General features: G+C 38.2%; 1 protein-coding gene and 1 long non-coding RNA gene across 4 annotated transcripts in view; one reads left to right on the top strand and one right to left on the bottom strand.

Annotated features, from left to right (window-relative positions):
• Window positions 1-25,092, top strand: part of NKAIN2 (sodium/potassium transporting ATPase interacting 2) — a 951,703-nt gene that overhangs the window by 758,165 nt on the left and 168,446 nt on the right. The gene's annotated exons all lie outside the window — the stretch shown is intronic.
• On the bottom strand, window positions 8,989-25,027 carry LOC121485599. The gene is made up of 3 exons (XR_005986320.1): window positions 24,726-25,027; window positions 15,474-15,568; window positions 8,989-10,095 (listed from the first exon to the last, which is right to left on the bottom strand). It is a non-coding gene; the product is annotated as an uncharacterized LOC121485599 (long non-coding RNA).

The raw sequence follows: 25,092 nt of genomic DNA on the forward strand, positions 1-25,092 counted from the left end.
TCGGACCCAGCTACCCTCACCTGCCCCCATGTGTGAGATTACCATGTACGAGGAGAATTGTATTGAGAAGACATATTTCATAAATATAGGCTTAATAGAAGATTAAATTTTCTTTGTATCTGTGACTATCTATGGATAATTCAAATACCCAGCTGAACCCCTACATTCAAATGGGAGAATTCTAAGGGATACTTGGGCTTAAGAAATACTCTACTTAAAGATAAATCTGGAGTAAAGAAGGCAGAGAATAGGGCATTTTTTTCTTGTAGTTGGACAAATGAATGCAAAAGCAAATATTTTATTCACAATAAGATAAGGAGTAAGGAGCGCAATTTCTGTACAAGGTTATATATCAGCAATAGCACCTGTTTGAAACCTACTAATTCTTCATAATTTCCGTAGAATGAGTCTAGTAGTAAGGTCATTAATATCTTATTTTGGATTGTTTTGATGAAGAATAAATTCTCCCTTTTGCATTTCTCTACAAATTCCTTTCTTATATTTATGATTTGATACTTAGACATTACTGCCAGTATATTTCACTTTTTAAGTTAATTTTCCTGGGGTGTCTGGGTGGCTCAATTGGTTAAGCATCTGACTGTCGATCTCAGGTCAGGTCTCAGTCTTATGGTCATGAGGGTCAAGGCCTGTGTTGGGCTCCATGCTGGGAGTGAACCTACTTAAAAATAAATAAACAAATAATTTGTCTCTGAATAAGAGTCAATAAGTCTGAAACCACTTGATTGATGAATCTAAATTTTGAAAGGAACAGTACATATTCTACAGTTCCAAAAACAAAGCTACTTAGAAGCAGGGGGAACATGGTAGCTATGAGGAGCAAATTCACAATCATTTTAATGCTTTAATTGGGGGGGAGGAAGTAGTTCAATCAAAAGATGGTTTTGAGACCTATGTTAAGATTGCAGGCCCATTAAATGTGAAAAAGGCAGACACATGGTTCATGTATTCATAAAGCATTTCTTCTGAATAGTTTGTTGTGACATTGTTGATATGGTAATCACCTTCTGGGCCAGGTGTTTCTGTGTACTTGCTTTTTTTTTTTTTTTTTAAATAAAGCATTGGTTTCCTTTGGATGAATCTAAAGTAAGACTGCATTTCATTTAAGATTTCTATGAATCTTTTTTTGAAAAAATAAGAAAAAAACTTCTCCTCCCAAAAGTTCCTGGGAAGGTTTCCACATTAATCATCACATTTAAGGAAAAGAATTAAGTTGCATAATTAGAACATGAAAACCAAATTATTTTCAATTTTGATTTATTACCTGAGGATCAAAGAGACTTAATAAGTATCTGAGCTTGGTGTGGAAGACACATATTTCCTTAGGTTTGGGAAGATTCTGAGACTGTGCCATGTTAGCATTATAATTTCTTTCCTATTAACATGGAGGAGAGGGTTTTCTATCAGATAAATTATTTTCTACACTCCTTGGAAGCCCATAGGACTATTTGGACATTGCCGATAAAATAAATGGTTGTAACTAATCCCGAAATATAAGTTTCTTCCATTTCTGAAATTTCCTAAACCTAAAATATCTTTATTGTGAAACTGAGATACTATAATATTTCATGTTCACAGTATGGTCTCTAAAACAAATTTAATAGTCAAAAGCATTCAGTTCTTCGACTTGATCATTCCACTTCACTTGAGGGGAAAAAAAAATCCAAAACTCTTAAAAGTATTGGTACTGAAGAACAAGAATGTATACATTTTATTAAATCCTGTCCTTTTATAGAGGCCAGTGTCTCTAAAAAAGCAGTACTACTCTGGTAATGAGAACATCAGGGAGATGCTATGATGACAGACTAAAACCTGACAAAGGGTTTGGTGAGGATGAACAAGGAATCTGTACCAGCACAATTCCCACATTGAATGGTATCTTCTAAATAAACAATTGCGGGGGCAGGAGAGTGTGACAAACATCAATGTTTCCTATCCTTTTTTAGATGAAAAACTGTTTTATGCTAGAACTGGGGATCATTGCAGACAAATAGCTGGAGAGTTAGACCTGATTTTAAATTCCTTATTTGCCACATAGCCTTACATTTCTTAATATCCCTGAGCTGGCCTTGGGTTCCTCATCTCCTTGTTGTGAGGTCTAGATGAGAAGTGCCCAATGCAGTACTCAAATAAATAATGTTAGGCTTAATAAATGATGTTTTAAAACTGCCTGGCCTCCAGATGCCTACAAATATTAAAGTCCTTTCCCTTTGACATACTGATGTTAAACAGAAAGAGATGACACTTGTGCCATAGACCCGGATGCTTTTCGCAGGTCCAATTCTTCTTTCATCCTGAAGGCTAGACTTTTTAGATAAGCTTTACTTTACTCTTTATTAACCATCTTTATTATTTGAAGTCATGCAGGCAAAAAACATATAAAGGATTCCTATTCTTTCCAAAAATTCTAACTTATATTTTATCCTTATTGTTGGTTTACAAAACTCATCCATACAAATAACTCTAGTTTATTTATCCTGTAAGATTTATAGGTGAGGTAGTAGGTTAGGTTAACAGATGAGAAAAACTGAAGTTCACCTTGGCAAACAAACCTATTTAGTGATAGAAAATCTTGTTTTATGACCCTAAACTCGGAGTTCTTTCTTTTGCCACATGTGAGCTTCAAATCCCTACTATTCTAGAAGGTTCCAGGGTTTATGATAAGTGATCTTCAGTGTTATATGGTCACAGAAGCTGGGACCTAAAAAAAAAAAAATCTATAATTTGCACACAATTTAACATTGAGTATTAATGTAACACTAAAACCTTTCATAAGCTAAGTGGAACGCTTCAAAGATAACTCAGTGCATTGGCCTGCCTCATGCAGAGCACTAAGCTTTTGAGCAGTGTGTATGGTCAAGTTAAATTTATTAGTCCCTAATAAAATAACGAGCTCAAAAGCTTGGAGGGTTTTTCACAGAATAAAAATAAATGAGAACAGCCTACCAAGGCTAAAAAGATATTCTCTTAACTTCTGCTAAAGAAAACTAGCAACAATTTGCCAGAGGGAGCAAAAACAAGATTAGGAGCTGTCTCCACAGAGGTAGTGAACTTCAAAATCTTGACACAATAAATAGGCAATACTTAGGGTTGCTATTTAAAGTAAAAGCCTTCTTTTTTTTCCCCCCTTGCCCTGCAAATCCTGTTTGTGAGCCATAAAACAGTGGTTCTCAGCTTTGGCTGCACATTCGAATCACTTGGGGAAGCTTTAAGAACATAGCAAAGCCCAAGTCTCACTCTCAGAGACAGATTTAAGCGGTCTCGAATGCTACTGGGCATCAGGAGTTTTTAAAAACTGTTCAGGTGATTCTAATGTGTAGCCAAGGCTGAAAAACCACTACCTTAAGACACTTTCTTTGGAAATTCATTGTTGGAATTCCAGGCTAATAGAATACTAATACTTATAACGTATATGCTGCATTTCAAGAATTACATTAAGTGGCTTTACATTGCGTATCAACGCGCTATGGATAAAGTATCTTGGACACAATGTGATTTACTGGCTCTCATAACTAAAAAGTCTGGAGGACACAGCAGAGGAGAATTGGAAATCCTAAATCATGTAACCAGTGTCTTACTTCTCTCCCAATCTCGGTTTCAATTTTTCTGGTTGACTTTATTCTAACACCAGATGTCCCTTCAGGGTCAGAGGATACATCAGTGACTCCTAACACTACATTCTTCTCACATTTGAATCTAAGCGAGGAGAGCAAAGGGTTCTTTCTCAGACTGATCAGAAGAAGTCTCATTTGCTCTGCTTGGATCAGAGACAGTTCGAGATCCCAGAGCTGAGGCCGAAGCTGTAATTTGCACTCAGGCCCGCCTGATGACAGAGCTCATGCTCACTACCTCAAGAAAAGATTACTAATTTGATCGGAAGGGAATATACTTGTTTCCTAATGAAGAATTTGAGAAAGAAGAGATCCCCTCATAAGACTTGGCTGATACTTGAAAACCACTCCCTACTCGGGTGGAGGTAATTCCCTTTCATCTCTGCTTTGTGTGCACTTTGCCCTCCCTCTTCTTGCTCCAGAATTAACTCTGTCCAAGGGCACATCGGGGCTGTGTCCCAGGCTGGGAACCTCGGTGACAAAAATAACAACCTATCCATTCACTGGTTGTGAAATAATTGATCTTCACATTCCTGTTCTATACATTTGCATTCATTTCCTGTGGCTGCCGTAGAAATCACCATAAACAACAGAAATGTATTGTCTCCCAGTTTGGGAGGTCGTAGTATGAAATCAAGGTACTGAAAGGGCCCCCCTGTCCCTCTGGGGGCCCTAGGAAAGAGTCCGTCCTTGCTGCATCCATTTCCTGGTGGCCCCACACACTCCTTGGGCCTAGTCCCATAGACATAGGCAAAGAGTCTTCTGTGTGTCTGTGTCTCCTTTTCTGGCTTTTATAAAGACATTTGTCATTGGATCTAGAGCACAGCAGAACCATGAGGACGACCTTATCTTGAGATCTTTGACTTAATCACATCTGCAAAGATCCTTTTTCTCAATGAGGTCACATTCACACGTTCTGGAAGGCGGTTCAGACATTGAAGGGGGGATGGCATCATTTCACCCACAGCGACGCTCCTTGTTTCTCAGCTTCCAGTCATTTTATGCTGGGAAACAAAACCTGTTTTAAGGTTTTCACTTTAGAACCGTTCTTCGGCTCATCACCTGCATGAGTGGGCTGCATGAGTGGGCTGCAAGGGAAGGAGCAGGACAGACCTCTCATCTGGAGAGAAAGAACACTCAGCTGTGAGGACAGGAGGCTCCCTAGGCATGTGTGGCTTATCAGCAGAAGACCACAAGTGGTTCCTCGGGGCCTCAACACACACTGCTGAACTTTATAAGCAGAAATGAAGACAGAAAAGAAGAGGCACGGTTCCTTAGGTCTTAGAGTCATAGAGAATGATGAGCTTGTGTGGTAACAAGTGCAGGGAGCTGTAGAGAATTTGAGGATGCAAAGAAAGAATAATATTGTGCTACAACTCCTTTAAACCCGAGTGACAAGAACCCAACCCAGGCTGGCTCAGGGAGGAGAAAGGGGAAGGGATTAGCTGGTGAGCTCGAAAATCTAAGGATGGGCTGCTCATTTCAGGACCAGTGGAATCCAAGGATGCAGGGGGTATGAATCCATCGGGGATTTATCTTTCCTTTTGTACTGTTTTTCTGACTTGTTTTCTTCTGTGTTCTTGCTTCCTTCCCAGATGTGCCCCCCTGATATGGTAGGACAGGTGCCAGCAGGCCTCTCTGCAGGCTTCCTCAGTCTGCAGTTTATTCCCAGAGACATACTCTTCCACTGAGGTTCATTGCAGGTTCCTCCAAAGGGATGCTGAATCCCCGCCCCCCCTCCAACCCATCCTGGAATCAGGGCCTTTCCCCTTTTCTAAACCGCTGTGTTGAGGCAGATCAAGTACTGCGACTGGTCAACATAACATCACACAGCCAGGTGATTCCTCTTATCAGGAGAAAGAGAAAAGGGATGTCAGTAAGGTAATAATAACCAGGACCCCGGCACAACCTCTTAAAAAGAGAAACTTCCCTGAACCCTTATGTTAGAGGCATGTCTGAGCGAATCAATAAAAGTAATCATAGCCTGTTCCAGATGGGGAAGGAAGGAAGGAAAAAAGAGAGGACGTTTTGCTTAAATGATGATCTCTATAATGTCAATAGGACAAGAGTGTCTGATTTGTCCTGTCTGGAAGGATAAAAATATTTTAAGAGACACAGTAAAATTTAGGAGATTCAGGACTTCCATCTAGTTCTGCAACTTCCCAGCAAAAAGTATAATTTCTCAGGTCCTTCATGGCTTTAAGACCCTAAGGATTACACAAATGAGAGGAGGAAGTGAGCTCAGTTCCAGGGCTGAAATGCCAAGTTTCCTCATCCTAGCCTGAGATGGTGGGATGGTTTGAAGTGAAAGGATGTTTAGCAAGCGTCTAGCAAAAGCTAAATTGAACCTTTTGATCTGCTCATCGGTGCACCTTCATTTTCTTCTTTTTCAAAATCCCGACTGTGAGGAAGTCTTTCGAATTATAGCCAGAAAGTCATTCATTCTGCACCTTCTCAAAAGCAGTGAACAGGATTGCATGTTTTATACACTAGGACTTTTCATTCTGGCAGCATGCTGTTCTCAAAAAGTTTGAGTCTGCGGTGTGGATTTGTTTGTCTTGAATCAGGATAGGTACCTGTTAAAATTAGAGGTTTGAAGCTGAAAATATCACTCGAGCAAATGGTTACAAGTGACTTCATTAAAAATAATCAGATCATTTCAATCGACTCTGCTGGCTCGTTTGTATTGCTTAATTTCTTGAGAATTTTCCATCTCCACTTCGAGCTTTCTCAAATCCAGTTTTGGGATATTAATTTTGCTCTAAAGGAAGAGAGTTAAATTGCTAAGATGCATCATTCACAGATCAAAAATACCACGAAGGAAGAAAAGTCATTTCCTCGAGCATCCTCTGCAATATTGATTTGCGTTTGCCTCCTCTGTCTTCCTGACACGAGAGTTTCCTTCATTCCACTTAGGAACTAAACACAATCATCAGAGTCTCAACATAAATCGCAAAGCCATAGTTGAGCGTAATTTCTTTCTTTCCCTGGGACATATTCTCTCTAAAAAATCTTCCTAACCTGTCCGGGCAGCAGTTGTTTAGGAGACTTGATTACATGCCAGTTTTCTAAGCAAAGTTGTTCTCATTGCCACAGAGGCTGCTGCTCTAAGGCTGTGACCCTAGCGACCAGGGAAGAAAAAGGCTAGACCTTATGATGCAAGAATGGGAACTCATAGTCCTTTTATTTTATTATTTTATTTTATTTTATTTTATTTTATTTTATTTTATTTATATTATTTTTTAATCTGGGCAGAAGTCGTTGCTAGCAAGCAGGATATTGCCGGTTAGTTCAATATACCAGACACCAAAGAGTTGGATAGGATCCAGTGGTACATCAAACGTATTTTTCAAGACTCTTAAATAGCTTATCTGACTTCACTTTTAACAAATTGAAAGTCATTATGAAAAGAGAAAAGAAACTCTTTTCATTGAGCACCCACTTTGTGCTGTGGGTCCTCTATGGTTTTTGGCTGCAATGGAAAAACTTGAAAGTATTATCTACCTTTAAAAAAGGGAGACAGAAAGGTTAATTAACTTGGCTAAGATTACAGTTAGAAGCCATCAAATACCAGATTCAAAGTGTGTCTTATTCCAAAGTCCTTACTCTTTCTACTGTAACACATTGTCTTCTTAAAAAAAAAAAAAAAAAAAAAAAAAAAGGTAATGACCGTAATCAGATTTACTTTATTTTTGTTACCACTCAGAAACAGAAAAAAAAAGAATACTCTTTGCTCCTTGTATGAATATCTAAAGAGGAAGTAATTGACAGGGTCTGAATAAGTAGGAATACAGTAAATAGGGTAAAAACAGGGGTGAGGGCCACATTCCAAAAGCCTCATTCAAAAAGCTCCATCCTGAGTCTGTGGAAATGTTGAGAGCTCTGAATTGATGAAATACTGAAACTTCTGATAAAATATGCAGTAAATGAATCACAGAGTCATGATATAATCATATCAAGGGGCAGGGCCTGGGATACCCGAGCTGTTCAGACTTCGTTGTGATACGGTGGAGACTCATGGACCAGAGAAGCAGCATTTACATATCCCAGGGTGTAAATCTATCCATCTAACACGCACTTAAAGATGCGTTAAACACCCAGGAAATCCATTCTGTGGAATGACTCATGCCTCATTAAGTGCTCCCATACGTAAGTAGGAGTCTAAAAGGGAAATTTACAGATGTCAAGACCACTGATGGGCCCCCCTTATGCTGTCGAATACAGCATTTCCAAAAGAGTGCTAGATTCTTTCTGGGGGGGGGGGGTACATGGTCAGGCAGGTGTTTTGTTTTGATTTGTTTTGTTTTTAAAGTTGAATGGGTATGTTCAGGGCCGCCACATAAAGCTACATAGCTTGTACCCTGCTCCAAGGCACCTGTCTGAAGTAGGGACTAAAGTATAGTCTGAGTTTTGCTCACCAAGCCCTGGGTCTTCATTCAGAGCCAAGTCACGCCAGCATCGTTGGGAGGGGTGGGGGAGTGGGCTTTTTCTCACAAAAGATACCTTATTATGTGTGAGCTAGAGGATTCTATGTCATACAAGAATTCTAAATTTATTTTAAAAAAAAGCATACCCAGCGTATCAAATGGCAATAGAATTTCCTTTCCAAAATAAGTAATTATAACTTAAAGTGTAAGCTAATGACGAGAAAAATATTAGGAGACTAATATAAGTGGTGATAAGGCAAAGCAAGGAAGAAAGTATGCAAACAATTGAAATTTGGAAGTCTCTGATATTGGGGGGAAACCACAGGCATTGGAGTAAGACAAGTAGGAGTTCAATCCAGGTCCTGCTGTCCTTTAGCAAGTCACTTAATTGCTCAGTGGCAGTTTTCTCTCCCCCTATGTAAGAATGTTCACTCCAAAGAATTGTAATGAGAATGAAATGAGATAATGTCTGAACAGCTGTCAGCACATGTTGGTCTCCATCCTTCACCTTTTCTCGTACAATGCAAGTCTAAACCTTCAATCCTCCATGCTGACTCCCTAGCTTGTGCAAAGGTCCTGGGTACTGGTGGGTGTTATGGTCAAAGGGATGCCTCACGACTCCACAGTGACTCTCCCCGGGGGCACATGCAGGCACACACACATATTTACACACACACTCTCGCATAATCACATATAATTAGTTTTTTTTTTTTTAGGTTTTAATTATTTATTCATATAAAGACAGAGAGAGAGGCAGAGACATAGGCAGAGGGAGAAGCAGGCTCCATGCAGGCAGCCCGACGTGGGACTCAATTCCAGGGCCTCGGGATCATGCCCTAAGCCGAAGGCAGACGCTCAACGCTCAACCCCTGAGCCACCCAGGCGTCCCATACATAGTTAGGTTAAATACATACACATGCAAAAGCAAGCCACTGTGGCTCCATAGACCTACTCACCATTTCTTAAATATATCCTTTTTAAATTCTTTTGTTCACTTTGTATTTTCACCCACAATTCCCTCTTACATCTCTTCCTACTTAAATCTTCTCTGTCCTATAAGGCCTAGTTCAAATACCAACTCCCCTATTGAGCCTTTCATAGTGACATCACAGGAGATGACCTTAACTTCAAAAGTGCTGGGGTTTTTGGTTTTGTTTTGTTTTATCTTTATTAAGGTCATAGACACATTCTCCCTTATGATGTAATTATGTATATTAACTGCATATATCAGATTGTACAGCCTTTGAAGATTACAATCCTGTCTCACTTATCATTTTATCCTTTACAGTGATGGTGTTTGCTATTTGGAGGAACTATAATCTTAGTTCATTTTCATGAAAGAGACACTTTCCAGTTACCACCGATCAAGACATATTTTAGAATACCATACGTGACTTGGAGATGGATATTTTAGTGACATACAACTAAATTTATTTAAATGTGCTATTTTCAACCTGGGCAAGACACAAGATCTAACTAGTCCTGTTGATCTTTATGCAGTATAAGGTTTCTATTCATTATCCAGCTAGCAGTGGACATGGATTTTGGGTCCCAACTCAACATTCCTCAAAAGCAGGCTGTGGGTATGGTGAGTCCTTGAGTAAGATAGACTTCTCTCCAGTACTTTTCTTGGGCCCTCGAGTTTCCATACCCCATTCTCCAGTCTAGTATCATTCAGCTTCCAGGCATAAATTCAGTTGAGTTGTATATTTTTATAAAAGATAGCAATATAAAATATGAATGTATCTTTATAAAATATCCTCATAAATATTGCTATAAGGAAGATATAGTGTGTCCCACCGATTTCACCCTGTGGAGTGATAAAGATCCTGTGCATTCTGCAGATAAGCTGGCTCCAAGTGAGAGAGGAATGACTGTCCGAAGCATGCTCCATCTCTCTTCCAAACTAATCCATCAAATAGGTCCATTCTTCTTGGAAGTGATGAGGCTAAGTGCACGGAGAAATGTGGGAGGTTTGTTTCTCCCATCCTTTTTTTCTGAGGAGGGTTGAAGTGGAAATTCTTTTTCATCTCTGAAAACTGGAAGAGTCGGAAATAAGACTTTTACTTTTCTCTTAATTCATTGAGTCTAAGACGTAAGCCTCAGGGGTATAACAAGCTCACAGAGGAGACAGGGTTGGAAGTCCAGAACAGAACCACCACAGTCTTCCCACTTTTCAAGGGACTTTTTTCCCCCAAAACCAGTTTTGCAATTTTAGGTCTTTTCCTCCAGCACTAATAAGCAGTTTATCATTTGCCTTCGGAACTCTCTGAAATGATTTCTATCCGATTTTAGTAGCCCCAGAATTCATACTCAATACTGTTTCCTGTCTCAAATTGTGCCCCCCAAAACTAGTGTATCAAGAATTTTTTTTTCTTACTCATTCTGGCCCATGGGAAGGAATAATTCACCCATGTGCACAGAAGAAATATTGTTTTCAGTTTACACCGAAGAAGAAAATAAGTACCCTGGAGCTTAAGAGAAGTAAAGATACACTGACTTGTCGTCATTAATCTAATTGAACAGAAGTTTCTTATTCAACTCCTCTAGCCTCTCTTTATGGTTTAAATCTAATAGACATCAAAATTTTTCCAACATTAAGATATTGCAAAAACTGTTATTCTTTCCAGAAGTCCATTTCAGTCACAAAGAAATGTTAAACCTAGTTATAAAGAAAGAGCTCACGTGACCACAATACATTCATTATCTGTACGTGAAGCCTATTGACTCAATAATTCAATTCAGAAGCTCTATTAGATGCTTGTCATCTTCAAGAGATACTTATGCCAGTAATTAGTTATTGAACATATTTAGACTCTAGGATTTATGCTGATGCGCACTTGGTCTAGAAAAGCAGTTGGCACAGAAGGGCTGTGAGGCCCTGGATCTGAAGCCAATGGTAATGTCGGGAAACACAGCCAGGAGGACAAGTAGCATGGGAAGAAATGTCCTGTAGGTGCTGCAGCAGCACGTGTGGAGGCTGGGGTGTTAGGTTAGAGAGAAGGTCTCCAGCAAGGGGAAAAAGCCAACAGTATGTTCTTAGACATACACAGGCCAACGTCGACTCCTTACACTTGGGCAGAGGTGAGGAAGGGGGTCTGCTCTGGGAGATTGCGGACAAAGTGACAAAGCGGAATAGCCAGGAAACTGGCCACTAAAAATATAAAAGTAAGTCAAGGCTCTGTCCTGTGCCATAGTGAGAAGTAACTTGAAATGATAGGAAAGGGTTTTCAACTGTGCACTAATCCTCAGTCAAAGGTAGGTTCTTCAGATGAGAATGGCTAATTATTACAGATCTTCAGAAATCTCATTATTTCAATATCCTACCGAGCCTCACCACTAAGACCAAATTCATCCTTATTAAAGGTAACAGGTCCCATTTTACTTCTCTAGTACTCAATTACCTGGAAAGGCACGGTCATTATCTCCTCTGTATTACTGAATGAAAAAGCAATATAGAGAATGATGCCCATGGTCATGAACTCATGTCTTCTTATTCACTGTCTTTTACTCTTCCCACCATCTCGACTCCCTGTTTCTACTGGCAAACAGAACAGAGAAATTACATAATTACCTGGATAATTTAGACCAGAAGAAGGAAGAAGAAGAAAAAAATAGATGATTCCTATGAATTACATGAGCTCTTTCAGAATTTTCCTGAACATGAAATATTTTTACTTTTGCCTTTCTCTTATTCTCCGTGATCGCAGACAGGCACATACATCTCTCTTTATGGAGAATGATTAACATGGACTCAACGAGGGAGAAATCGAATTATACAGTTAATAAAAACTAAAGCTTCAATCCATGCTAAGTGACAATGTAGCACAAGGGAAAATTAATTACTATGTTTTAGAGTGAAAGGAGTCCAACACGTCAGGTTAGAATTTAGCCTTAGGATTCACAGTAAATTTCAATTCTTCTGTGACTGAGTTGTTTAAAGTGCGAAGTTACTCAAAATCATGTGGCCGTTTTCATTAAGAGTAAGTGACTTTTTTAATAGTCTAACTAGATTAAATTCTTAGGTTGCTCGGATTTTTGTGGGAATCTTTTCAGATTCGTTGTGTAAATTCAAGGCATTCCCTTGATTCTAGCTATGAGCAACCACTGGTGAAAATTTGTTGAAATTGCTCCCTTTCACAAGAGTGTTTAAGTGATTTTGATACTTCTAAAGAGATTCTCTAAGTGCCCCGATGCTGAGAATTTATATATAACTATTGTCAAATACAGCATAGTATAGTATTTAAGAGCAAAAATGAGTAGTTGTCAGTAGAGGCAGATTTTTAGCAGTTGAGCATAAACTAGTCATTTGTACACTTAAAATTATAGTGTATTTTTCCTAAGTTATTTCACATCAACTTCAAAAGTTTACAGTCCATCGTCCCTTTAAGTGGCCCCAAATAAACCGAGGCAACAGAAAATCATATCATGTGTGATCTTTAGTCTCTCTCTACTCATATAAACACAGAATCGTTTTGAGGGAGGAGACTATACAAGTTTTGAGTACAGCCCTTCACTTTTTTTTTCAAGATTTTTTTAAATTTTTGCACAAGAGACACAGAGAGGCAGAGACACAGGCAGAGGGAGAAACAGGCTCCCTGCGGGGAGCTGGATTCGGGACTCGATCCTGGAACTCCAGGATCACGCCCTGGGCCAAAGGCAGAGGCTCAACCACTGAGCCCTCCCAGGTGCCCAGGCCCTTCACTCGTAAAGGGCCATCCACCCTTTCTTCAAATACCACAAGCTACTGGACTTCGTTACACAGCACACTACCCATTCTGCTTGGGTGCCCTTCTAATCCTTTGAGGCTTACGTTCCGGATAAATTCATCAGCTTGAATCTCGGGCTGCCGCCCTGGAGTTAACTATAAGTAATGAGTCTTATCACTCTGACTTTTGATATTTCTTTAACCATTGGAAGACCATTATAAGGGTCCCTCTCCTTCTTTTCCAGATAATTCAACCCGAATTCTCTCAAGGTTCCTCACGACTTGATTTTTAGCTCCGCCAACCACCCAGACACAATGTCGGGATGCGATTTTATCAGTGTCCCTTTTCAGATGCACAGCCCAAAATAAGCAGGCTGATCATAAAGCTATAAAGATCCCTTAGGTGTGTGAGAACACCAGATAGCACACAGTTTCTTATGTTCGCTGCAGGAAAATAGCTGGTTATTCTATTATTCCTTTACTGATGTAGCTTAACAAAATCCACCTGTAACTAAATTATACCTCAGGTGTTTTCCTCTGATTCCCGATTTCATACTGGATGTACTTATATATGTCAATTAAATGGGTTCCTTGGCTTATGGCTCCGAACAATCACTTTGGGGAGGGAGGGGAACAATTATTAAACTATTCTTTTCTCAAGTCATTTTTTTGATACTCTTGAGAATCATCAATAAATAGAAAAGAATATTCTGATAATGATGCCTCGTTTTTTGTAGGCAAAATGAAAAAAAAATAATTTGGAAGGAAGTGCACACCCTTTAAATAGAACTAGGTTGTAGGGGGTGCTGCGGCAATTATCAGCACCGTTTCTAGAATGAACTACTGTCTAGTGAACTACGGCTCCGCTCTCATCTCTCCAACACTGCCACACAATGATTGAACAGTTTCTTTCTTCCCCTATATCTGTGCCTCCAACTTCTAATTCTGTCTTCCCTAACTTCTGGGGAAGACTCTCCTCTCTTCCAGAAGGAAACTAAGAAACTAAGTGCCCTCTCTCTATATCCATGATGATAAGTATTTTTCTGTTTTTTAATGTTTTCTTCTAGACAGCGACCTTTCCACCAGTAGCCTCGTGGCCTTGTGTGTCACAAAAGCTGCAAAGAGCTCTTTGGAAGCAAACCAAATGAAATAGGTACATATACTTAAAGGTGCTTTATTTAGACTTAAAGGTTTATTTATATTTGTCTTCACAAATTCTAAGCAGTATTGATCTATGTACTTGCCAGGATAAAACAAGACAAGGAACAAATCTTACCACTTAAAAAAATTCTCTCATGAGAATAGAGTACAACTAAAATATCTTTAAAAGCTTCTTCATCCAAACGCATGGCAAATATAACTCTACTATAATATAAATGCAAGGTACAGTGAATTTTGGATTAGAGTTGACAAACCACCTAAGAGGACATGTCAAGGTCTTATACAGTGCTGAGTTGGTTTCTGAACAGCATTTAGAAATTTGTGAAGTAGGTTGTATGAATTATGTGTCTGCCATTTTTTATTCTAGTACATTCTCCTAACGAATACCAAATACGGGTGTTTTGGCAATGATCGATTGAGTGACCAAAACAATTTTCTCAAGAGGCAACAAGGTCCAGTGAGAAGGCACAAAGTCAGGCAAAAATAGGTTTGAAATCTAGTTTCATCCTTAATAAAAAATAACTTGATAGAGTTGTAAATCCACTCAGTCTCATTTTTTTCCCTTTCTGTTAAAAAAAAGATTGTAATCCCTACCTCTAAATGTTGTTGAGGCAGATACTAGGTAATGAAATACATAAACCTTACTTCCTTTCTTTGCCGTATGTACGGCCACAAATTTAACAGTAAGTCGCAGAATTTATTGGGAGATAAACTTATATCCCAATGGACTGGGAGACATGCTTATCTTCCAAATGAAAAGATTTATAGAGATTTTTTTAAAGATTTTATTTATTCATGAGAGACACAGAGAGAGAGAGAAAGAGAGAGAGAGAGAGGCAGAGACCCAGGCAGAGGGAGAAGCAGGCTCCATGCAGGGGGACCAATGTGGGACTCGATCACGGGTCTCCAGGATCAGGCCCTGGGCCAAAGGTGGCACTAAACCACTGAGCAACCCAGGCTGCCTGATTTATAGAAATTTTATAGAGGAAATTTCTATCGATTGATATTTCATTCTATTTCCAATTACGATCATTCTCAATAAAAAAATTATATGAAGTCCATCAGCAATACCATTAATACTTGGCTCATTCTCTATCCTGCTACCATTTCTTGGTCATTTTCTCTTCCAAGAGAATGAAGGAAGGAAAGAACATGAGACTATATTAACATCTCTGGCAACAAATTTAATGGAGACCTTTTGAACCATGGATCAAAGTGAGATCCGGCTCCAGATTCAATGCTTGATGAGCTAAAATCCGTGGAGGCAAGCACAGATGCTATGCAAGTTCGAATTTCTGACTTTGGGATGACGGGGTCAGTCCTGGGGGTGGGCTGCGGAGGCATGTAGGGGGGCTAGAGACTGGCAGTGATGGGGGGGAGCAATGAAGGAGTGCTCCTTGAATGTCTCCAAGCCTTTGATATCATTAACACCTGGGTGCCTCCATGCCCATTAAAAAATCCACAGAAATATGCTTTATAAACAAATGAAATGGTGGCCTTCAGGTGGGGGCTCAAATGGCAGTAACACCAGCTCTTGAAATAGCTCACCTGTTCTTTGCCTCCGGAAGCGCCTAGAGTGAATGCAGATCACTTTGCAAAGCTCTTAGACTGGGAAGGAACACTCACAAGATGGGAAAAGATACCTGCAGGGAAGGAACAAACGGGAAGTGAGAAAACAGCAGGAAAAGCCGCCTGAAGAGGTTTCAGTACATGGAAAACTATAAAGTCAGTGAGAAGTTGATCTTTCATTATTGTAACCAGCTGAGAAAATTCTGCCTCGAGCATCTGCTAGGAAGGGTGTGAAAGAGAGAAGACTCATTTTGCCAAACTTAGATCCTACTCATAGCCGATGAGTAACTTTAGAAGGTTAAAAAAAAAAATTAGGACTTTCAAGCCTGGAGGTTCGATTAACTTTAACATTAGCACAGAGGCTTCCTTGCTGAATTACCTTCCCATCCTTCTTTCCCTTCCCCTTCCCCTTCCTGTTCCTTCCCTCCTTCCTTCTCTTTCAGAACATTAGGACCATCACCTTAAAACAAAATCCTCTATAGTTCTCTATAGATGCCAACTTTCTTCTTCAGCTGAAAGGTAATTTTTTGAGCAGGAACAGTGGCTACCCTTGGGGCTTCACATCCTCCTTTACCCTTAAGAAGAAGCCAATTAACGAGGATAATATTGCCATTCATATACATATATAAAGAAGTACTGGGTGTAACACTGTGGTGCTGAAAAAGGGAATGGAGTTAATCAGGAAAAGCTTCTTAGAAGGAGTAGCCAGGAGCAGGACGTTAAATGCAGAGAGATATACAGGATGTTAATAGGAGGTATTGAGGAGGATTTTATTAAAGTGTGATTTTTGCAGCAATGCTCAGCATGCAGAAAGTGCCAGACCAATTGTGAGGTAACATAAAACATTTATCTGGACTAAGAAGGTGGTCAGGATGAGATTTGGAAAAGTGAAATAATGGCCTTTGTTGGACCACAGACAAGAAACAATGAAAATACCTAATAGCACTGAACTTTAAACATCGTGCATTAAATCTTTTGCGAATCTTTCTGTGTAGTGAGAAGCAACACGTTTTGTCTTAAAAAATCTAAATTTTAACAACCCCAATTCCATGAGACTCCCCTCATCTGTTTTTAGAGCAATGGTCATAATGTTTTCCATGCTCACAGAAAAGATGCGTGAAAAACTTTTTTTGAATAATTAATGACCAAGAACTAGAAACTGGAGTTAATGCCAGCTATGGTGTTATATTGAGTTATGATCCATAATCAGCCAAATCCCAAGGATGCCCATAGTTGGAGATTCTCAAAGAAAGTAAGGGCACAGATGTATATTTGATGCTGCATCTACTTCCTTTAAGTTCATCACGTACCAGGATAAAACACATCTTTGGAGTTGGTAGATAGGAGCTTCCTTATGTTCTGGGCTGCGTTCCTACATATGCAACATCCATTCAACCTGTTAAATAAAGCGCATTTGTAATTTTTTCTTATCTTCTCAAATCTATATTTGCTCAGCTTCTTGTTTTTGGCATCTTGAACAATATAATTTGCTTCCACTGATTTTCATATGTTACCAGGATAAATTTAGCATTTGGGGTTTTTATATGTAGATTTGCATAGATCTATGCATATCTTAACAGAAAAACACAGCTATATTTAGGGCTGGGATATTAAGTTCACCAGCAGGAAACAAGCCACGGATGATGACAATTTTTAAGACTTCTTCAGCGTTTCCTATGAATTGATACCCATATGTAGATATTAGCAATAAGATATAGAATGATGCTTTCTGGCGTTATTTTAAACTGTAACCCAGTGTATATTGGCTGTAAATAAATAAGAGTTCATTGAAAAAAAAAGTGATTCTTGGTGTCAAACATAGCTTTTCCCACTATCCCAACACCTGCATCATCCGCTAATACAGAATATCATTCAATCACAAGATTTCCTAACTACCTCTCTGAGTCCTAACAACTAAATATGTAAGCTTTTTTTTTTTTTTTTTTTTTGAGAGAGAGAGAGAGAGTGAAAGAGCAGGGGAGGGGGAGGGGGTATGGGGGGGTGGAGAGAGAATCTCAAGCAGGCTCCATGCTCAGTGGAGACCCCTCCCGGGGCTCAGTCTCAGAACCTGAAATCATGACCCCAGCCAACATCCAGTCGGCTGCTTAACCAGCAGAGCCAGCCAAGTGCCCCTAAATGTGTACGCTTTTATTAGTATATTTTGACCTCCCAGAGCATTGTTGTTTTAAAATTTGCTTCTTTCCATTAAATGTGCTTGCTGTCATTCCTCTAATACCATAGCCAGAAGTATGTTTTAAAGTAAGAAGAAGAGCAGGCTGACTTGTTCCCATTTTTCCTCTGACTACTGAAAGTAGCTGTTTGAGTCCTGCCTCCCTGGGCCCATGTAGAACTCAGGACTATAGTCTGGGCTGAAGAAGGTCAAGCATTTGAATTTATGGCATGAGTACTCATCACCTCCATAATGACTGTTGTCTAAAACAACACCGTACCGGTCTCCATCATGTTTCCTGCACTGCCTCAGCCCGATCCTACAACAGACTAACATTTATTGCAATACCTCTTGGTTCCTGCTTGACGGTACTGACGTCTTGTTGTTGCTCAAAAATCTTTCCATAAGCCGGGTTGTTTTGTTTTGGCATGTAAGTCCCTGCTCAAACCAGCCCCAATCAAGATCTTCCCAAACTATTTTATACTACTGCTCCTTCTCACAAACCCTTACCTCATAAAATTAAGGCTACCTAAACATACAGGTTCTTAAATATACAAAACTTATATAGCTCTGCTATTTTGATTTTTCAGGCCCTCTACTTAAAATAGTCTTCCCCTCAGGCTGTGGGCCTCGGCAAGCCGGCTTTTTTTCAGCACCCGATAGAGTTCCCACACTCTTTAGGAAGCTGTCCCACCAGTGTACACAGGCATCACACCCTCCAAAAGTCCTGTGCATAGATTGTTCACGCCTCTCTTCAGGTACTTATCAGATATTTCCTTCCATTGTACATTATCTTTATACCTTGTCTTCTCAAAAAGAGACAGTAAACCCCATAAAGTTAGGGATCACATCTTCTATTGCTTTACATCTCTATAGCTTTGCATATAGGATATGAATAATTTACTATGTGTTAGCAACTAACTGTAATCTAATTGCCTTATTTCAAAGTGCAGTTTCTAGCCCTCTGACAGTGACTAAGCAGTCTAGAAATGAGAAAGTATCCATTTTCAGTATCATTCCAAAAGAACTCAGTCACAGAAAACTCCGAGAATCTAAGAAAACATTTCAGATTTTTTAAACTGCAACTGACAATTTCTCTCCCACTCTGCACCTTCTAATCTCTGCAATATATTCTCCATCACTTACTCTTGAACAGACATAGGCATGTATGCTCTCCTTCAAATGCCATAAAACTGTGAAAGTAAGTTTTAGCCCTTTATTGAAATTTTGAGATGTTACTAGTATCTTTTACTCATTTGCTTGTCAACTTTTTTTTTTTTAAATCAAATGTTTATTTGTTGAGCAATTAGGGTTCTTGTGTTGACCTGAATGCTTATAGCTTCTGCCAGAAGTGACTTTTTAGTGCTAATAACAGCTTTCATGTAACACATCTGACCCTGTTATTTCGAAAATTGACATGACCAATGATGGGGTCCTTCCATCTGAACGTTTTGGAGACTTACTAAGGAAACGTATAAATATATTGCTACAAAGGTTTTTTTGGTCATTATACTGATCTGAAAATCTAATTATGAAAGTTTTCTTTAGATTTAAAAATTTTAAGATCTTAAAATTCTTAAAATTCTGAGACCATTTGTATGTTTTCAATATGAATCTGTGCAGAATTCACAAGATTTGCTTTGTGGTTTACTCTCTTATTTTGTGCTATCAAGACTTGTTCTTTGAAAAGTTCTTATAGTTTGAGCTCAAACTTACAAAATAAATGCAAATTAAATAACCTATTGATTATGTATGGAGCAGATCACAGAGAAATTTCTATTGCATTGAAAAGGGAACTTTAAGACCTTTCTGTTATTTGCTTTATACAGATAATAGAAGGAATTTATATACAAGGAATTTATATTTTGTGGTTAAAATAATGCACACATGCACATAAAAAAAGTTCTTTGTTTAACAGGAAGATAAATGAGAATATAAGATAATGCCAGGAATCTTCCAGTTAATGATTGCTGGTTGAAGATATGCACTTATTTACATTTCATTTCTAAACTCTATAGTGATATTAAAGTGATATTAAAGAATAAAATATTACAAACTAACAGTAAAAGAGAATAAGAGGATGGTGAAAAGGATAAGAGGTATCAACAGTTTTTGGAAGACAGAAAGTAGATGGATGATTGGCAAGTGACTTAGTAGAGTGGAAAAACCTAAAGTTTATGAACATGTGGAGGAGGGTTCCAATGTACAGATTTGACCTATAAATCCCTTCATAAGTCAGGATTTAGAAGTAGGCAGAGTGTGTGAGGTGCAGGACTGGAAATGGGAATGGACTGAATAATCTGTTCAAGGAGAAATTAGATTGCCACAGGCTCTTCTTTTAATGTATACAGTTAGGCTTCTCCTCTGGACAAGTGAGACTCCTGAGATACAAGCAAGCATGAACTAAATTTCAGAACACATGAGGATTACCTTAAAGACTGCATATTGGGGGGGGGGGAGAGTGCATGCAATGTAGCAAAACCAGCAACTCCTCCCCAGTTCAGCACAAGCATTCTGTGGTCTGGCACCTACCCTGTCCCATTAGTAGACTGGAAGACACAGAACAAAGACCTACAGATCCATACAGGTCTAGCCTTTGGGGGCACTGCCCAGTCATCATATGTGAAGGATACTGACTGACTACCCCACTAGTGCATAATAACTGCCAATCAAGCTTTACTTTCTCCTTTTGGATGTCAAAAAACAACCAGAAATTGCCAGACTTTTAATGAAAGACTCCCATCAGGAAATGCCAAAGACAAAAATAAGAGTAACAGAAAATCTTCAGGGCATTCCTACTAGCTACTACCTCTGCTGGAAATATGCTTCCCTATCTTTGCTATACTTCATTTAGGACTCTCTTAACACAAAATATTAGGAGGTTTTCTTTTTGGTTTACCATTATAATTAAAATAGTGTTACACTCCCCCTGTAACTCTATTCTTGGTTATCCTGTTTCTTGACTTAAATTTATTTTCTGCCATATGTTAATTGCTACACTGATACTTTTACATATTTATGCATTTTTTTTGTCCATTTTCCCCATTGCATGATGAACACTCATAAAGGCAGGAATGTTGCATATGGTACATAGTAGATGCTTGATAATTATTTTATTTACTTATTTATCTACTTATTTTTTAGTAAAAAAAATAGAAAAGCAAAACCCATGTAGGAAACACAATTTTTAAAAATAATAATTCAGAAAACTAAGAAAAGTTATATCCCAGAAACAATTAAAAATATTAGCTATGCAAAAGCAACAATTAGAGAAGAATAATTAGCTCTTAAAAATTCAAAGTATTAAAAATAAAGCGTATAGTCCAATATCACACTGGGAGGAATTGGTAAAGAAAATCTCCAAGAAAGTCAAGAGAAATGTAAGGTACAAGCAGTGGGAAAGAAAAGATAAGAATATAATAGGTCAATCCTGGAAGTCAAATGTCTGACTAACAGAAATTTCTATAGTAACAGGAAAAGTAGAGGGGAGGGAACAATTTAAGATAAAATGCAAGAATGTTTCCTGGAATGGAAGGAACAGTCTCATGATTAAAGACCCTCCAAATGCTCTATATACTAAATGAAAAAAAAAAAAAAAGCCTTCTAGAACTTCAGAAGCTGAAACAAAAGATTGTCTGCTTAGATAAACTTCAAAAATATAATATGCAACTAAAATAAGTTAGAGTGCATGCACATTTTATTTTTTTCATTTTAAATTTATTATTTGAGTATAGTTGACACACAGTGTTACGTTAGGTTGAGGTGTACAATATAGTGATTTCTTATCTCTATACATTATGCTGTGCTCACCACCAGGTAGGGGGTAGCTACCATCTATCCCCATACAACACTATTGCAGTATCATTGGCTGTATTGTCTATACTGTACCTTTTATTCCCATGACTTATTCACTCCATAACTGGAAGCCTGTATCTCCCACTCCCCTTCACCTATTTTGCCTAACCCTCCTATCCCATCTCCCCTCTGGCAACCATCAGTTCTCTTATTTTCAACGCTGATTTGGCTTTTTGTTTCCTTGTTTATTCATTTGTTTTGGTTTCTTAGATTCCACATGAGTGAAACACACATTTAAAAACCTAAAACCAATATTTTATATTATTAATGAATATGTAAACATGTAGTAAAACTACAAAACACTTTCATGAGAACATTAATCCAAAATCATGATGGTAATTAGCTATGGAGAAGGAGAGAGAGAAATAACACTTAGGAAGAATACAGAGAAGGCGTTATTTATATGTATAAAATAGTATTAAAAAAATGACAGCAAGCAAATATAGCATAACATTCAATGAGGCTGGGTGATGAATATAATGATACTGCTGTAATACCCTCTATACTTTTCAATATTTTTGAAATATTTCACTATTTAAGACAAAACAATGTAAGAGATCAGAAAAAAGAAAACAGATCACATTAAAAAATTGCAGGAAACAAAATGGTATCAGATTTCTTAACTGTAATAATAGAAACCGGAAGATGAAAGAGAAATATTCACCCACTCTGAGAGAAAATCATCTCCAACCAAGAAGCATATAACCAGCCAAAATATCAATCAATTAATATAAAAGCTGAATCAAAACACCTAAGGCTTAACATCATTTGCCTATTCTTAGGAAACTAGTGAATTTTGTACTCTGTTAAACAAGAGAGAAAACCTATTAAAAGGCATGAGACCGGTTAAGAAAAATTGCACTGGGCAGTTGTTAAAAATGGCAGGACAGGTTTTCTTAACTGCTATAGTAAGGAAGAGAGATGTCAGTATAGAACTGAACTCAACTCCAAGTGAAATAGGCAAGAAAGATTTTATTTATGACTGTTGCAACAGGGAGAGAAATTCAACTCAATTTCACTGAAACAAAAGTTGAGAGGATTTGTAAGTGCTGGGGTGAGCTAATGGAAAAGTACCTGAGGACATTCTGGGGAGGTTAGTCAATGTGATTAGGCCATCTGTGTTTGTTAATTGTTGCTTCTCAGAGTTAAGCTTCTATCCATCCACAGAGACTGAGAGATACAGATGCTATCTTTCTTGACAATTACATTGCAAAGAAATGGCTCCCAGGGCATTGAGAAAGACCTTCTTGAGTTTTAGAAAATTTACATCTTGAAGGAGCAAAGGAAGAATTTATAATTGAAAGTTTTCTAAAGAAAATGCTTTAAGGGGGGGCACCTGAGTGGCTCAGTCTGTTATGTGTCTGCCTTTGGCTCAGGTCATGATCTCAGGACCCTGGAATGGAGCCCTACATTGGCCTCCCTGCTCAGTGGGGAATCTGTTTCTCTCTCTGCCCCTCCCCCTGCTCATGTGCTCTCTCACTCTCTCTGTCTCTCAAATAAATAAGATCTTTAAAAAAGAAAGAAAGAAGAAAGAGAAAGAAAGAAAGAAAGAAAGAAAGAAAGAAAGAAAGAAGAAGAAGAAAGAAAGAAAGAAAGAAAGAAAGAAAGAAAGAAAGAAAGAAAGAAAGAAAGAAAGGAAAATGCTCTTAGGAAAGTGAGGTCAAGGCCTATACTCAGGAAGAAACCTGTTTGGTCAAACTGAAGGGAATGTCAGGATCATCTTAGTCACACAGGAGAGTGGGGATCCAACATAAGAGACAGCTAATGATATTAAATGAAGTCCCATGTCCAATTTTATGCATCAATTGCATAGAGCTGATGAGAACAGAAGTCTGTGGGATTCCAGCTCAGAGGTCCATAGGAAAAAAAAAACAGACAAAAAAGGAATTAATTGATTCTAAAGTGTTAGAATATGTAGAAGTTAATATTGAATGAGTTTTTGTGGTACTGTTGGTCAGCTGAAAAACAATTAGTGATAGAAACAGTACAGAAAGATAGTGAAAAATATGCCACAGAAATGTAAAGGAATCAATAACAAAGATAACTGGAAAATTCCCAAATACTTGGTAATTAAAGGTATATTTCTAAAGACCACGTGGATCAAAAAAGAAATCTCGAAAGAAGCTAAAACTTATATTGAATGAATAAAATGAAAATACAGCTCATCAAACTATGTAATGCAGTGAAAGCAGTGCATAGAAGGAAATTTATAGAATTGAATGCTTATATTAGAAAAGAAGATCGAAAATCAATAACCAAGCTTCCATCTTAAGATACTAGAAAAAAACGGGGCAAATTTAATCCAAAGTAAACAGAAAGAAAGAAATAATAAAAAATAGAGCAGAAATAAAATCCAAAACAGGAAAACAATGGAGAAAATCAATTAAATCAAAAGCTGGTACTTTAAAAGATCGATAAAATTGCTAAGCCTTCAGCCAGGCTAACTAAGAAGAAACTAAAAAAGACACAAATTACTAATATCAGAAATGAAAGAGGGGGCGTCAGTACAAATCCCCTGAACCTTGAAAGGATAATAAAGGAATATTATTAACAACTATATGCCCACAAATTTAATAACCTAAATAACCTTGACAAATTCCTTCAGAGACACAATATGCCAAAACTCACACGAGAAGAAATGAAAATCTTAATAGGCCTATATATTTTAAAGAAATTGAATCAATAATTAATAACTTTCCAAAACAGAAAACATCAGGCCTAGCTGGATTCAGTGGTAAATCTATCAAACATTTAAGAAATCATACCAATTTTCCACAATCTCTTGCAGAAGATAGAAGCAGATGGAAAACTTTCTAATTCATTCCATGAAGCAAGCATTAACCTAATACCAAAACCAGACCCAGACATTATAGGAAATGAAAAGTACAGATCAATACCTCTTGCAAATATAGATGTAAATATCCTCAACAAAATATTAGTAAAATGAATCCGACAGTGTATGAGAAGGATTACACACCACTACCAAGAGGGATCTATGTCAGATTTGCAAAGCTGGTTCAACATTCAAAAACCAATTAATGTAACCAAGAAGTAAAGACACTTTTTGTTTGGCCATTTGCACGTAGCTCCACCCACAGGCTTTCGTTTAAGATTTATCAGGCCTGAGTCGGAAACTAGTCTGCTCTATCTCCCAGGTGGCAAGGGAGCCTTTGTCAGTAGGCTGGAAAGAAAGAAAATTTACTTACCCCCTTCTAGGAATCATGTGTCTCATAGCATAGCTCGCTCCAGAGGAACCACCCTTCCAATCTCCAAAGCCCCTGGCCACTTCAGCTGAACCCTTTCATGAATTCAGTGTGAGTGAGTGTTCAAGGCCGCAAAACCTGATTTCAGATATTTTATATGCAGGATCTGCCTAATTAATCAAGCACCTCATTTCGAAGTGAGAATAGTTGGCCTTTATTATCTTGTAGCACTATCACCAGCAGTGAAATGATTCCATTTTCTACCACTGACGCTCTGGGTTAGGATTCATTTTCCCTTGACTTGCTGTAACAGAGTGTGTTTGCTGTTTTCCTTTTAGTCATTCTCTTTCTGAAAGACAACATGTGTCTC

Source organism: Vulpes lagopus, chromosome 2 (genome assembly GCF_018345385.1).
Source record: "Vulpes lagopus strain Blue_001 chromosome 2, ASM1834538v1, whole genome shotgun sequence".
Classification (NCBI taxonomy): domain Eukaryota; kingdom Metazoa; phylum Chordata; class Mammalia; order Carnivora; family Canidae; genus Vulpes; species Vulpes lagopus.